This window comes from Fringilla coelebs (assembly GCF_963513975.1).
Source record: "Fringilla coelebs genome assembly, chromosome: 8".
NCBI classification, from domain to species: Eukaryota; Metazoa; Chordata; class Aves; order Passeriformes; family Fringillidae; genus Fringilla; species Fringilla coelebs.
This window is the reverse complement of record NC_140066.1, coordinates 10,452,909-10,465,106: the sequence shown is the minus strand read 5'-3', so window position 1 is coordinate 10,465,106 and position 12,198 is coordinate 10,452,909. Positions and strand designations below refer to the sequence as shown.

General features: G+C 43.8%; 1 protein-coding gene across 1 annotated transcript in view; it reads right to left on the bottom strand.

Annotated features, from left to right (window-relative positions):
• OGDHL (oxoglutarate dehydrogenase L) overlaps nt 1–2,852 on the bottom strand; it is a gene marked incomplete at its 3' end in the record, with an annotated part of 46,936 nt that extends 44,084 nt beyond the window's left edge. The window contains exon 1 of the mRNA XM_084210273.1: nt 2,762–2,852. The remainder of the gene's footprint in view (nt 1–2,761) is intronic.
• Between the last annotated feature and the right edge of the window lie 9,346 nt (nt 2,853–12,198).

The following is a 12,198-nucleotide window of genomic DNA, read 5'->3' as shown; positions in this document are numbered from 1 at the left end:
TCACCAGCAGACCTGAGCTGTAGCTACTAAGAGCAGCAGCTATCATCCTCTTACTGGATGCTCTAAACGGGCACTTGTCCACATTTTCCATGTGCCCAGACACGTGGAAAGTGTTCCTCCAAGGCAGCAGCACTGAAACCAGCACCCAGTCCTCATTTAAACCTATGAGCTCCTCAAAATCACACACTCTTCTCTCTCCACTTGGCATTTGCAGCAAACTGGAAACAGCTGGGCTACTGGCATACTGATTCCCTACTCATCAGTGTTATTTCCTACCTGCTTACACTCCCTTGTCATTTCCCACTTCACAGATTCAAAGCTTGTTGTAACAACTGTGTCAACACCCATCTCTGACCAGGGCTCCTGGGCAATTGGAGAAACAGGAACATCAGCACCATTTTGGAAGCAGATTAAGTCTGCAAGAGCTCAGTGACTGCAAGAGCACTGACAGAACTCATATATGTCTGCATACATAATTCTCTGTAAGATTTAACCGCAAGCATTCATGATGTCATTTTGCAAAACGGGGTGAGCCTTCAACATATTATAACAGTAAGGACAGAGAGGTCACCATGGCACTTACAACTTCATGTCTGCGCCCATTATCATAGAAATTTTTATTAGTAATAGTAGTAGTAGTAGTAGTAGACCTACCTTACTACTTGCAAATTTCACCCTCTGCCACAAAACCTTTGCCCACATACACTCACTCCTAAGGGATTACCTATTCTCACTTAAAGTACTTTGTAAAGACTTGAGAGAGAGAAAGGAAAGAGAGGATCATTTTTCCCAGTTTATCATACTGCAGCAGCAAGCTTCTTAAGCACAGATAATTCTACATTTTTTCTTCATTATATTTCTGCCTGAAGAACACATAGTTCTTTCTTCTAGAAGTTAGTAAAGAACACATAACAGAAAAAGAAAAATTTGTCAGGGAGATTGGAAAATGGGTGTCAATGTCATAATATATAACAAAAAAACCAGCTTATAAGTGGTACTAGTCACTTCCCTCTGCTTCCATTCAAATTTCAAAATGGGGTCAGAGCCATACTTCAAGCAGTAACTACTGAATATGCAATCTATAAAAGCATACAGGAGTTAAGGCATTCCAAACAGATTTCAGTTACAGATTAATATGACTCAAAAGCCCTGACTTCTTCCGAGTTTCTCCTTCTGCACACATCACTCTTCAGCACAGATGTCAGCTGTCAGCAGCTAAACAAACCAGAGACCACCAGCGTGATCACAGACCATCCCAGCCCACTCAGCCTTGAGACTGTCAGTCAGAAATCAGCACCCAGGACAGCGCACAGGAGCCTGGAGGAGCTAGACCTGTTCCACTCCACAATGTTTCCCAAACCAACCCTGAAATGAAAACAGTGATTGGAAAGGGATCAAGCTGAGCTAAGAGAAATCTAAAGAATGGCATTAATTAAATCTCTACCAGAGGTCAAAAATAAGAAAGAAGCAGTGAACCACAAGAACAACCTGATATTTAATGCACCACAGCACCCTCAAAATGGTGAAACGAAAGCCCTGAGTAGCTGAAAATTCCTGCAGCTGTTCTGTCTCAAACAACGACCTAGCTTTCACCTTGGCACTTCCACCTCCAGAAGTGCCCTAATGTCACAGACAGTCTTGGGAATTATTCTACCCAGGTTTCTAGAGGGTCATAGAAGCATGTGGAAGACAGACAGCAGACACTTCTGATAATAAAGTTTTTATCCAGCTCTTTTCAAAATCACTTTCAGTATAAATACAATGCACATATGAATTAATATCCTCCTGGTATTGTCAGTGCCATTACTGAGTTTCTTAATCCATATGAAAACCTGCTGCTAATGTTCTTTATGCTCTGCAGAAGTAGTGGTTAAAAAATCCTCTCCATATTTCATAAAAATAGGTGTTCATCCACTATCAGGGTAATTTCCCACAATATTCCCCACATAGCTTACTCTTAAAGTTCTCATTAAGACTGAGTAATTGAAATAAAACAAGGCTGACATTGAAAAAAAATGGATGAACATGATAAAGTTTATCACAAATCATTAAAATTACAGATACAGGGAATATCCTTATTAAATAAGGCTACTTCAGGGATACCGCCTGCACTGCATGTTTCACTACAGGTACTACATTTCACTACATTCACTACATGTGCACACATGCACTACATGTTTCTTTTCCCCCAGCACAGATATGCCGCGCTGTATGGAGAATCCTAACTCTCCACACAGAAAGTTGACCTGCAGGAGGTTTTCCAGTGGCGCATTCACCCCAAGGCGCCCAAGGCGGGAGTCCCGGGCACTGGAGGCGTCTCGGTGCAATAAAACTTAACGGATTTATTACCCAGCCCTGAAAAGCGCCTTCAGAGGGTACCGCAGGGCTGACACCACCACGGACTCCAGGCTACCAACAGAGCAGAGGGGAGGATCTGGGAGGGTCGGGTTTGAGCTCCGGCCCCTCCCCGTAACGCCAGGACGCGGCGTCCCGGTCACCCTGGCCACCGGGGGCCGGAGCCTGCCGGGTTGTCAAGGCGCTCCCGGCTGCGACGGGGCTGAGGCATCACCGGGCCCGGACCAGGACGGGCCGCCCCGCTCACCCCACGCTCCGGGGCCCGGCCCGGCCTGCGGCGCGACCCCCTCAGCCGCGAGGCGAGAGGCCCCGCCGCGCCGGGGGCCTGCGCGGGGGACGAGCCCTTCACCGCGGCCGGGCCCGGCCTGGCTCCGCCGCCCCCCGCCCCTCACCGGCGCGGACAGACCTGCGGGGGCGCGGAGGCTCCAGCGCATCCGCGGAGCGCGGCAGGGAGGGCGCGGAGGGAAGGGAGGGAGCGCCGGGAGCGGCGGGGCGGGGGCCGCACCTGCATCACGTGAGGCGCGCGCTGAGGTCACGGCGGGGCGGGGCCGCGGGCGCTGCACCGGCACCACGGCCCCGGGACACACTCGGGACACACCCGGGACACAGCCCGGGACAGGGGACACACGCCGGACACGCCCCCGCCCCTCGGGGAACGCCCCGGGACATCCCCACGCCCCCGGGACACGCTCCGGGCCCCTCACAACCCCCCCGGCCCCTCACAGCCCCGGCCCCAGCGCCATCGCGGGGTCGGTGGGCGCAGAACGCGTTTGATGCTCCCGCCCCTCCGCCCTCACCGAGCGGGTAAATACAGGCGAGAGCACGGCGCGGTGAGCACCTGCGCCAGGGAACGCCTAAGGAATCCTGTCCGATGGACAAGCTGTTCGCATCGCTCCTGGGCAGGAGGAGTTTGGCGGGAAGAAGATGGGAAGTTTGACAAGGGACATAAAAAGTGTCCCAAGGACACACAAGTTTATTCTCCAAAATTTGTACATAAAGTAGACCTTAACAAAATGATAGTGTGACCAAATGACTTATATGACCAAATATAAAATGCCAGACGATACAATTTCAAGTGTTCCTTTGCTAGTAGAATTCTCATTTACAACTTTCATGTTTTCTTTTCTCCCGGTTGCCTTCAAATTACATGCCTGTCTATTTTTTCTCATAAATCAAAAATTATGTATTTTTTAATCTGCTCTTAATTTATAACCAAGATCAAATACCTATATATACATATGCAAAATTGGTACTTCCGATTACTATTGACAGCATCACATACATTCCAATGTTTGTTAACTTTCTGGGTAAGTAATAAGATTGATGGGAAAACTGGATACACATTAAAAGGAAGGAAGAAAGAGATGTAATTTGTTTTGTGCTAAGGATATCGTGCAAAAATGAGTTTATCAGGGTCAGGTGGGCAGAAATGGAAAGGAAAATCCTTAGGAAGGAACACAACAGGCTTTATCTGGGGTTTTGTTACCTAACAGCCACTCAGATTTTCTGAGGCTTACTGGTTGATACAATTGTTGATTAGAGTAAAATTAATTTCTTCAAGATGAAAAAACCCTTAATCCTCACGTAAAGACATCAAAAACCTTATTATCATCTCAGCAGTTTTCCCAGCAGCTGTGCACCTTCAGGGGACTGCAGAGCGAGGGTGTGAATGATGTGTTGGTAGTTTTGTGCTACACTGTTTAGTGCAGGGAACAGATGGAGCAGGGATGGGGCACAGGGAGCCTCCAGGACAGCCCATCCCTCGCTCAGTGCTCCCGGGGAGGGCAGCCCAGCACCCCTGCAAAGGGAAACGGGAGCTGAACTGGTACCTGCAGCTGGCCAGATGCTGCTTGAGCCTTCTGGCAAGTGGTGAAACATCGTTAGATGCTGCAGCTACTAATTGAGTCTTAACCTTATTATGGGCAGACAGAAACCATCTTTAGAGCAATCATGTTATGCTGACTGAACATAAATTCAATTAAAAATTATAGTGAGGACAAGCAGACCTCCCCTCCACTTTAGAGGGAAACCCACATGTCAAATCTGACTGTGAATACCATTGCAGTGAACAGGATAAATTAAATATGTTTGGATAGACACTACAGTATGTTTCAAGTGCTTATGTTGTTCCCAAAAGCCTTTGCCCAGTTTCACATTTGTATTCTTTTTGGTTTTGTTTTTTTTTTAATGCTTCACACAATGGGAGTTTGTATGCTTGAAACATCAAGAGTCTGGTTTATTGGGATTTGAAGCAGCTCCCAAATTCTCCAATATTTATTGTGACTTGTTTGTCCCACCAGCCTGCGCCCCAGCAGCTTTTGGTGTACTGAGCTATTGCTTTGCTGCTGCTGGCTTCTGGTGTCACTTTGTCAGCAGTCTGCACCTCTGAGCAGCACCTCCTTGCCACTCATCCATTTGCTCTCCAGTGAGACCATGATGGACAATAAGCTATTTGCCCAGAATTGCTATTTCAATAGTCACAATTTCCATTTACAACTCCCATTTACCTACTCATTTCTGTGTCCACTTGTATACTTACCTCTCCCTCTGGCCAGCCAAAGGGAGATCCACACACTGGCTTTGCTTCCTGCTAAACCATCACTCTTCAAAATTGGCTGGAATGGAAATCCATCAGCAGAATGAAAACTTTGAGCAAAATTGCAATTCCTAGCACACACAGAGTCAGGTGTGGCAGCTTGCTTCATATTGTTCTCATGCCAGCTCTGCAGTGAGGAAATGTTATGTGTTAGAAAAGTTTTGTACTGGATAAAATGTACAGCACAGGATAGTCACAACAGCACCCCTGTGCTGTCAGAGGTGAAATTGCCTGCTGTGCTGAAAGACACATTGCCTCACATGATTTATTTTTATATTTATCCTTATGTCCTCTGGCACCCGTGTGAATATAACAAGTTTGCTTACTTATTTCTGCCTCATTTCTGTCTTAACTCAGGCATAAGTTAACAAAACTAGATCCAACCTGTTTAAACAACCCAAAGCACATTTTAACAAAACTAGAACCCAGCTGGTTTTGGAAACTCACTGTGATGCCCACTGAGGGCTCAATGTGATTGTTCCAGAGTGTGGTGCTGCAGACCCCTCTAATGCCTTGCTCCTGTCTTCTCCTGGGTTTGGTACGAGGGTTTTCCTTGGCAGATCAGCAGCCACTTGCAATCAGCATTGCGTTCCTGCAGTTAATTGCTCCACATAACTCTCACTCCAACACAGCACGACTTCTCAGTGGGCTTGTTTTTTCAAAGGGTAATCTCATAGGAGGTGGTCAGGGTACAGGATTACTCACAGAAGGACAATCTCATTAATAGCTTCCCCTCCTGAGATAGATACATTTATGTATTTTTGGCAACTCTTCATTGTTGTTGGTCATGTAATTCCACTAGAGACAATGTTGACCAGGAGTTCTCTTTAAGCCAAGCCAGAAACTCCATTTGCATTTATTTTCCCATGTGTTTATTACACACAGACTACAAACTAACAGAGGTTCAAATCTAAAGCACCATCTCTTCTCAAAGCAAGGCAATTTGGAAACTGTAAAACCTGCTCTCACTTTGAGCCTAACATGGATGTCACACAGGACTCTGGTCATTATGTTTGTCTAATATTTTAATCTGAGACCTAAAAACCTTAGAGCCCAGACCAAACAGTCGCAACAAATGATTCAGTCAGTTTTCAAAGGAAAGGCTTTGGGGGGGTTTCCTAGGTAGACACTTCAAATATGTGCTAAAACCCTTTTTTAATCTCTTTTTTTGTCAATAAATAATTTATCAAGCTTTTCTCCTTCCCCAGTCCTACGTAAGAGAAGTATTTTAATTACATCTGACACCTCCTGCAGAAAATGTCACATGAAGAATTTCACATGGGTTATTTCTGAGCCCTTTGCTTTCTGAAACCTTGGCTCTGTGTGCCACAAGCTTCATTAATATCCCTGACTTCCATGAATAAACTTCCCGTGGTAAAAGAGATGTGCTGCTGGATGTCTGAAGGACAGAAAAGTCAGTCCCAGTTTCACACAGCTCCTTGCTTTGGGCAGGTTAAATGTGAGGCAGCAGGGAAAGCCAACAGCATGCTGGGCTGTGCCAACTGAGGCACAGCCAGGAGCTGGAGGGAAGAAATGACTGCCCTTTCCTCAGACACAGGGATAACCTGGGGGGAGGGGAGGGAGTTCGGCAGAGCCAGGCTCTTCACAGTGCTCCATGGCAGGAGGATGAGATGGTGAAATAGAAATGGTTCCATCTAGACACAAGGAAAACAGTGTTCACTCAGAGGATAAAAAACATCACTACAGGGACCCAGAAACATGATGCCATCTTTGGAGGCATCTGGACCCAGCTGAAAAAAGCTCTGGACAGCCTGGTGTGACCCCAGTGTTGATCCTGCTTTGAGCCCTGGATGACCTCCAAGCTAGCACCTATGACTTGTTCCAGTTTCACAACAGAAATCATTTCAAACCTAAGGGTAAGCAAGCCACCATTATTTGGTCAACAGACAAAATCATATTGATAGTTTTATCTGAATAACAGCTATCTTGGGTTTACTTACTCTCTAAAATGTCAGGCTGTGATGCTCTGGAGAAAACAGGTACAAGTACAGGGTGTTTTATTGGAAGACCAGTAACACCCAAGACTGCTCCTTGATTGATTTTGGCCAATAGATTATTTTCAAATTATTTTATTCTCCAAACATATTTCTGGTTAGAATCAAACTGCAGGAGCCCATTTGTCTGGCCACAGATCTGTTAGAGAGAAACAAGCTAGACAACAGAGCTGACTGAAAATCAGGAAAACACAACTTCTACTTGGTTTCCCAAGCCTTTCCTAATAAACTAGTCCATTACAACTACAAGAACAAAAGCAACAGTTGCTGTAATTATTTCTTTGATATCTCATTGTATTTTCATTAAATTCTTAGAGTAAACAATTAACTACAGTATATACAAGGCAGTGAGTGAGCCAGAAAGATACATAGGTTAAGGAGGAACTCTGGCATACATTTATTATAGCTGCCAAATAATGAATTCACAGGGAAATTAGCAAGAGCACTAAACTTAATTTGTCCCACTATTTTAATGGGAGGTTAGTACATTGGCAGGCAAATCAGCAAGAAGTCTTCCCACTAACTGTGGAAACAGATCACCACTGACACTGCAAAAGAGCCTGCCAGTATTTGGCGCAATGACAATGAACAAAGCACTGCCAACTGCCCTTGCCTTAACCAAGAAAGAATTGAAAATGTCATCTTCTTCTATTTGTGGTTTAGGAGAAAACTGCTAGAAAATTATTTTCAGTATTTACAGGCGTTTCATTAGAGAATCCTAACAAAAATAGAAAAAAGAATACTTGTTGATACCTTTCTTTTGGCTACATCCAATACACACTTCATTTTGTTAGATTGTTGCTTTAGGTAACAATAAAATTTTAAGGTGCCCTGACTTCATCATATTCAACTGGAAAATTATCCTCATCTCTTTAGACCTATACCACTGGCTGTGTTTTCTTCAGGGGGATCTATTTTGATTTTTAATACTATTTATCCAGATGAAGGAATATGTAATTCTCTTTCATTTGGAAGAAAATAAATAAGGGAAGAAAATAAATACGGGAAGACAGCTAAAACTTCTGGGGTATCTGAGATTTACAGCTCTCACCAGGAGCAGGGTTTGCTAATGAAGCTTTTGAAGCCACAGTGGCAGTGTCTGATTGTAATTGCTGAAAGGTGACTCTTGAAGAGCTTTATTTGCACTAATCAACACCACGTTGTGCCTCAAAGCTAGAGTTCCCTTAGAAGCACTGTCCCTACTGAGTTATTCTGCAATAACTAAACAGGCTTTTCTGTTTACTTCTGTTTTTCAGAAGTAAAAACTTATCTATGCTTTTCAATGGGATCCTTTGGAGTTGCACTCCAAACCTGTTGTACTGTTAAACTTCATCATTTCTTTCTAACACTTTCCTCTGGCATTCCCAATCCTTTTTCTTCTGGTGCCAGAGCCATAGGGACCATTTGCAAAAGTATTAATGTAAAATACCCAAGGGCTCAGGGCTGGCCTGAGAATAACAAACCTATTAGATGGAGAGCCACAATAATTTCTTATTTTCCTGATGGTGGTCATTTGGAAACATTACATTCACAGGGCTGAACTTCGCTGGACAGTATTCAAGAGTGCTTCTGCTTCACAGCTGAAACAGCTCTGTGCTTCCTTTATGTTTAGTTGCTAACAAACTGTTCAATTGTTTTCCTATAAAGAGGAAACATCTGAACTGAGCAGACCTGTGAGCATCTCAGTTACCAAGGTGAGCTTACGTTCATGCTTCATGGGGAACTCTTGATCCACTAGCAGCCACCATATCACCAAATGCATTTTCAGAAAAATAATGTTGGTGCCATAGAAAAATGCAACAACTCACCCCAAACTTGCCCCCAGTATGTAGTTTTTTGCTTGTTTTATCATCATGGAATAAACTGTTCTAACTTTGCTCTAAATCCCTTTCAGAACAGTTTGCTGTGCAGTCTGTGCTGTCACATTGCAGATCCCCCTGTTTTACAAGGTCCTCACCTATAACGCTGAGCTCACAGAATAGTTCTAATGCTGATTAACACGAGGCACCTGTGGGGCTCAGCACACAGCACCTGGCAGCGTCCAGCTCTCCAGTCTCTGCAGGCCAGTTCCACTGGGTGTCTGTGCTTGTGTCACATATGTAGAAAGAGTATCTCTACAGCTCTATTTGAAGGCATTTTGAGCTGCATGAAGTCCTGGCCTGATGAATCATAATATCAGCCTCAATGCACAGAGCACTACATGAAGAACAACATCATTAAGTGAAAGGCAGGACCCACAGTGAGATGACTTTTGGCTGTAATGATGCTAGGTTTGGAGTTTTAGTGCTATTGCTGTGGCTGCCTAAGGCAATTACAGATGTTGCCTTAACAAACAGACCTTTCCTGAATAGACCCATTCCCTGGGTGAGTATAGTGCCTGTGGGAGGCTGTCATTGAAGCCAATTATAGAAAAAATATTGAAAAGTCTGTAAAGGTGTCTGGCAAGTGAGACCTGTCTCTTCTTACTCAATCCCACTAGCGAATCATAATCCTCAGTCATCACCACCTCGGAGCTTGTAGCACGGGAAGGATCTAGCTGCAAGGAGCAAGGATTGCAGGTCACTTTGGGGACTGTGATTAGCCCAAGCCTTAGGTAAATGAGTGTGGCTCTGTCACTTCAGTCAATACTCTAAAGGCACTGTGCATGGCCGGCACACGCGGTCCCCAGCGGCGCTCCGCCTGCCACAGTGCCTTAGCGGGAGCGAGCCCCGCGGCTGAATTACGGCTCCTCTCGCAGACAGGGTGAAGCTTTGGGGCGAGGCTGAGCTCATCGGCCAGACGCTGCTGAGGAGCCATCTGCCCAGAACACAAATAGAAGGCAAGCACTTCAGTAAACAAAGAGGCTTTTGCAAGAAATTACAACTTCTCAAGAGCGGGACAGAACACACACGGGTCTCAGCCACAGGACTGCATTGATAGCAGTGTGTTTGACCCCTGTGAGGAAAACGAGCTGCCTGGGTCTGCTGGGCACTGCCTGAGCAGGGGATAAGGGACATAGGGAAATTCACAGGGTCCCTCACTTCCCCCTGGCTCATTCTTTCCTTCAGCCCACTTCAGAGAATTCCCCTCACCTGGGTATATTACCAATATTTGGTTTTGGAAAGGCTGTAAGACACAAACTACTAAATACAACATTATGATACTTGGGCCACTAGTTGCTGCCTGTGTTATGTCTCTCGGCCCCAGAGAAATATTAAGGCAGCAGAGAATATCTGGAGTTATTTGACCTAGAGATCAGAATTCGAAGTTGGATTTAATTCCCTTAAGACATAGTTCTGTCAGGTCATTGCCACATGAATTTTCAGAACAGCAAAGCCTTCCCCTATTCATTTAAGTATACAAATGCCTTATTTTGGTCATAGATTAAGCATTTCTCATGGGTACAATTTTACCTTGGACTGTAACAAAAACCAATTTCAGAGGAATTTATTAACATTTTGAGGCTCTTTGAAGGTCATATGTAATCAAGATTTGAGGCAAAAAGAAGGGGATGCTTGTCTAAAGCAAACAGAAATTAGATTAGCCTTGAAACCCTTCAAATTACTGAGGCCAAAGCCTTTCCTAGCAGGCAAAGGAGGTTTCTGATGTAAGCCAGGGTAACAAACCCCTTCCAAAACTTGCATGCAGAAGATGCGGGTTCATCTGAGTGTTTCCAGGTCTCATGCCAATGACTGGAAACAATTTTAAGACTTCAAAAATTTTAGAACAAAAGCAACCCAAAAAAATTCAGTCAAAAGACTTAGAGCCGGAGAGGCTGAAGCCATATGACTTTAGGAAGTATTTAGTTGTCATTAGAAACATCTCATCCACATGATTGCTCACAATCAAGTAGTCCAATTTCAGATAAGAAAAAAAAAAAGCTCCAAATCTGTTGGATTTTAAATTTAATCTGCTGGGTTTGGCTGCTGGTTTTTGTGTACATGGAGTTGGCAGAATGAGGAAGAAGTGGACTCAATCAATCAGTAGGTCTTCTTTTTTCATCTGAATGCTCAGGGAATTGCCATCACCAACTGTAAAGTCTAAACGGCACTTAGCTGAGATTTACAATGTGGATGAATTAGGAACCTCCTTTTCTCAAAGTTGTGGTATGTTCAATCCATGTCCAGAAGACACTGATTGCATTTTTTGTCACCTTTCTCCTCAAAATGCAAAAGTTTTGATTTTCCATAGAATGTAAAAATCAAACATCCCTTCACTCCTGACCTACATTTGCTGCAGGTCATTTAATTATGAATTAAAATGCCACTTTGTTTATATGAGTTCAATTTATGACAGAGATTAAGTTACTGAATTTGTTCTCCTGGCATCTTATTAATACTGCTCTGCTATAAAATTCCTCAGGCAACAGGCAAAATAATGACTTAGAACTGCAATGATATAATTACCTAACAATGCAGGCATTTTGAAGATGGACATAATTCTGGATTTGAAAACACAATTTTTAGGACCTTATCCTTTACATAAAAGGGTGTGAAACACTTACAATTACTTTAATTTATTTTCATGACATTTTGGTTTAGATCCAATCAATTCCTACTCCATTAAAGAAAATTTTGTCATTATTCAATAACAGGATTTTAGCTATTCACAGCAATTTTCTTAACCTTTAATTTTGAAAAGATAAGTCTTCAAATCTTGGCAAAATTAACTTTGTGCCATGATGAAACACTTTGATCTATACAGTGTCTATATTGCATCTGGTATGCCAAGATGCTTTGATGAATGAAAAAAAAAAAAAAAGAGCAAATTCAGCACTTCCCATCAACTTCCAGCTGCAAGGCAGTTCTATATGTGCAGAAGAGCCAAGTCCTCACTGATGCAATGACATGGAGAAGGATTCTTCTGAAGCATCTCTAAAGCAGATGTCATAAACTACATCTAAATCTTAAGCGGACACAAATAATTGGTTTGATTTAGCTCCCTCCCCTTTCAAATCGAAGTAAGCAAAACTTCTCTCTCCTTAGTGATTTCACATAGTTCAGGATCATGAATTTCCTAAATGTCCCTTTTTAGGCAACACCTGATGTAGAAATAGCACAAGAGATTAATCCACAAGAGAGGAGTGGGTTAAACTCCTGGGAAGTGATCTTTAATAGAATGCTTTTCCCCGGTCCCTTCTGCAAGGCCAAGCCAGAGGGGAGGCCCTGCTTTCTCTACATGTGGATCCAGTTCCTCACTGGCCTGGTTATTCACTGTCACAAAAAAGGACCCCATGAATATGAGAGCATTGTT